Source organism: Euprymna scolopes, chromosome 46, assembly GCF_053919585.1.
Source record: "Euprymna scolopes isolate OS-2025 chromosome 46, ASM5391958v1, whole genome shotgun sequence".
In the NCBI taxonomy this organism is placed as follows: domain Eukaryota; kingdom Metazoa; phylum Mollusca; class Cephalopoda; order Sepiida; family Sepiolidae; genus Euprymna; species Euprymna scolopes.
The window spans coordinates 9,799,197-9,804,058 of record NC_136527.1 but is presented as its reverse complement, the minus strand read 5'-3'; positions in this window follow the sequence as shown (position 1 = coordinate 9,804,058).

Genomic DNA, 4,862 nt, shown 5'->3' with positions numbered 1-4,862 from the left:
CTGTCACGTACAAGTAAAAAAGATTATTATTGGTCTGCCACGCTTCAATTTGGAACAGCATTTATGTTGGTGTGTCACGTTTTTTTGTGTGTCACGCTTTTTTGTGTGTCACGCTTTTTTGTGTGTCACGCTTTTTTGTGTGTCACGCTTTGTTGTTGGTATGTACGCTTTTTTGTCTGTGTACCATGTTTTTTTTCTTGGTGTATCCCGTTGTTTCCTTGGTGTGTCACGCTTTTTTTTTGTCACGTTTTTATTGATATGTCACGTTTTTTTTCTTGGTGTGTCCCGCTTTTTTTTGTGTGTGTGTCACGCTTTTTGTTGATATGTCACGCTTTGTTGTTGGTGTGTTACGCTTGTCTGTTGGTCAGTCACGCTTTTTTGTTTGTGCGTCACGCCTTTTTGTGTGTGTGTCACGCTTTTGTGTAGGTCCGTCACGCTTTTTTGTTGCTGTGTCACGCTGAGGTAGAAAACACCATTTCGTTGGTCTTAAAGAAAAATATAATTTTTCGCAAGTCTGTCATAAACCGGTTTAAACATTATTTTATCGATCTGTCATACTCACGTTTGAAATGTCGTTGTTCGTCGGTTTGTCACCCTCAAGCCTGTGAAATATTAATTCTTAGATTTGAAATATATCTCTCGCCGCTTTCTCACGCTTAAGTTTAAAAAAAAACATTTCCCTTGGTCTGTCAGGCTTAAGTTTTAAACTGCATATTCATTGGTTTGTCCCGTTTCAAACCGAAACATTGTTATTGGTCTGTCACGTCTAAGTCTGAAACATCATTTTCGCCAGTCTGTCATACCTGCATTTTAAACACTATTTGAAAAAATTAGTTCTTCCATTTCTTCTTTATTAAGTTGACTTAAATTATATACCATTTAGGCAGGATTGGAGTTTAGGTGTCGATTAACCTCGACCCATTAACAACCCAAACCAAAAACGAACGGGACACAAATATCGAGTCACCGGTTTGTATCCATGGAAACACTGACCGCATATCGTGCAGTTTACAAATAATCTGAAATTATTATTATTATTTTTTTTTACACAGTGATCACCACTTATCAAGGCCCGGAAGCCACTCAGGGATAAGGGTTATTGCAAGTACATTACGTTAGTGTGGAGATTTGATGAAGTGCTTACTTAAGGGGGCGGTTCATTAGGAATTTGTTAACGTTGGACTTGAAGGCATCCAAGTTGTAGTCCGGTGGGAAGCAGGCAGACGGAACAGAGTTCCACAGGCGTGCAGTTCTAAGAAAGAAGCTTTGTTCATGGAATCCGCGTTTTGATTTAGGCACAGATATAGAGTGGGGGAAATTATTCACAGTGGATTCAGCTAGATTTAGCTTTAATCAGTTTTTAGACGAAAATTTTCGCTTCCATTCTGTACTTTCACCTAACAATTTAATTTTTTCCTTTTATTAAAAGCAATTTTTTTATTCTTTTACTTTTTAAATTTTATTTTATACACATATTGTCCCAAAACCTATATCTAATTCATAAGTTAGAGGTACGCTGAGACATGCCTCCCTTTATTCTCTGCATGTGAACCAAAACGGTAATTATTACAAGAAATCCGATGCCTTATAGCGGTACATTTACATTAAAAGAAAAGGATTAATATTACAAAAAACTCATTCTTAAAACATTTTTTTCATTCCATTTGTTTGTTGAAGAAATTTATACACTTTGTATACCCCTAACTAAAATTTGTCTGACGTCGCTTTCGTAAACAAGGAAGTGCGCATCTTCAACATTACTCCAAAAATATTACTAAACTTGAATTTAAATTCCAAATTCTTTTAAACCTATATATTCCGACTTATATGTGCGCAACTTAACGGAGTGCACAAATACCACTAAAATTGAATTAAAATTAATAGTATTGCCTTTCAGCGATACATTTTAATTGAAGAAAAAGATTATTATTAAAATAGGTCGTTATTAAATGAAATTTAGATTATTGTTAAAATAAAATAAAAACACTTTCTGATTATATCGTTTTATTTCGAAATATAAGTTCAGTTTATTTGTAAACTGAACGATTTGGTCAACTGTTTCGATCGTTAATCAAAAAGAAAACACACAACTCATAACAACAATGGTTTTCTTGTATTATTGCTTATACTTATGAACATAATTCTTTCTTTTCTCATTAAATCTTCTCATGAATTTCGATTGAGACTTTTTTCCGAAATTTTATAGTTTTACATATTTATTTTATCTTACATAAGTATAAAAATGACATTAAATTGGCCCCCGACCAAGTCGGGTAATACTGCTAGTATATATATATATATATATATATATATATATATATATATATATATATATATATATATATATATATATACTAGCAGTATATATATATACTAGCAGTATATATATGTGTGTGTGTGTATATATATATATGTATATATATGTATGTATATGTATATATGTATATATATGTATATATATGTAAATATATATGTATATATATGTATATATATGTATATGTATATATACATATATGTATATATATATGTGTATATGTATATATATATATATGTATATATATATATATATGATCTAGATAAGTTATTTTTTGGTATATGCATATCTATATATATATAGATATGCATATATATGTATATATATATGTATATAAATATATATATGTATATATATGTATATGTACATATATATATGTATATACATATATATATGTATATACATATATATATGTATATATATGTATATATATATATGTGTATATATACATATATATATATATATATATATATATAAGTTATTTTTTGGTGTTGTGGATAATTACATTAGCCAAAATCTTGTTGGAGAATTTCACCTTTATCTCCGGGCCAAAACCACTGCAGATAGCAAAACTAGCCCCCCAAGAAAGGGACATGTAACCACCAATACCGATATATTCTGTTTTCTTTCTCTCCAATCCTCATTTTAATTTCAAAAGGAACTAACGAGATTGTCTTCCGGGTAAATAAGCAAAACCTTACCAACTGTTTTGATTGGAGAACTTTTGATGGCAATTCGGCACATGCTTATTCTGTTTTGGGCCGCAGCTGAATAGCCTCGGGGGTGATTAGGATCCTCAGAATGTCGGACGGATTAGTAGGATGATATTCTATCTTTGAGTTGAGGAACAAACGGCTGATTTTAGGATGAGTCATCTTCTATCAGATAAATTTTTATGCTTATGAAAGATAAAATATTATATCTGCAAAGCTAAGTACGTCCAAAGATGGAATACTGCTGCCATATCTGGGCAGGAGCCGCTAAAAACAGCCTATCCTGCCTTGACAGATTACAAAATAGACTTCGTGGCTTAGTGGGAGATGCCCTTTTCTCTTTTTTTTTTTTTTTTTTTTTTTTTTTACAGAGGCATAACCACATTATCAAGGCCCAGAGGCCACTCAAGGATAACGGTTAAAGAGTGTACAGTAGAAGTTGGTCAATATAGTAATCATTAGTAATGAAAATTTGGTAAATTTAATAACTTATATGGAACGGCTCATCAAGAACTTATTTACCTTAGACTTGAACACAACCATATTGTAGTCAGCCGGAAAGCAGGAAAACGGAAGACAATTCCACAGGCGTGCAGTTCTAAGAAAGAAGCTTTGTTCATGGAATCTATGTTTAGGTTTAGGCACAGATAAAGAGTGGGGGAAATTATTGATAGTGTTTACAGCTAGACGAGTGTTTCTTGTGAAAGTTTGGCGAGGGGGGACCATAGATTGAAGCTCAGTTGAACACTTTCCATGAAAATAACGATACATCAGAGACAAACTCGCAACATCTCTTCTGTGAGATAGAGGTTGTAAGGAGGAGAAAAGGACATCTCCTACGAGGCTACGAAGTCTATTTTGAACTCTATCAAGGCAGGACAAGTCCTTTCTAGCAGCTCCTGCCCAGATGTGGCAACAGTATTCCATCCTTGGACGTACCTGGCTCTTATATAGATAGAGAATAGCATCAGCAGTGAGATATCTACTGGATCGATAGAAAGATCCCACCATTTTTCCAGCGGCCTTGGCAACAGATTTGATATACGTGTTCCATTTAAGATCAGGAGTAATGGTCAAGCCCAGAAGCTTGTCAAAACTTGAGGCCTCCTGAAGACGAGAGCCATTCATTTCAATTGATGACAAATGTGGATTAAAATGTTGATGATGTAAAGAGAGAAGCTTGGTTTTAGATGCATTAAAAGTAACCAGCCACTCCTTTCCCCATTGTACTACATGCTCAAGATCAGAGGAGAGAGAATTGGAGAGTACTTGCTCGTTTACTGTCTTAGATGTGGTACCATAAATGGTAGTGTCGTCAGCATAAATGTCTACAAATGATGTAAGGATATGATTTGGAAGATCATTAATGTAGATCAGGAAAAGAGTTGGGCCCAGGATGGATCCCTGAGGGACACCGGCATTAATACTGTGAGCTTCTGATTTTTGCCCCTCAACTACTACTCTTATGAACCTATCAGAAAGAAATGATTTAATAATTGAGAAGACTTTTCCAGCTATACCATAGCTAGCGATCTTATGAAGTAAACCTTTATGCCATACCCTATCAAAGGCTTTAGATATGTCAAGAGCAATTGCCCTAGAAAGATTGCCACCGTCGAGAGATTTTCTAATCCTATGCGATATAACTGTAAGGACATCTGCTGTAGATCTAGCAGAACGGAAACCATATTGAGTGTCACTAAGAAGGTTATTTTTGTTGAGATGTTTGATTACTTCTGTATTTAACACAGATTCCAGCAACTTACTCATGACGCACAGGAGACTTATTGGCCTGTACTGAGAGGGGGATGAGCGATCACCTGAATTCTTAAATA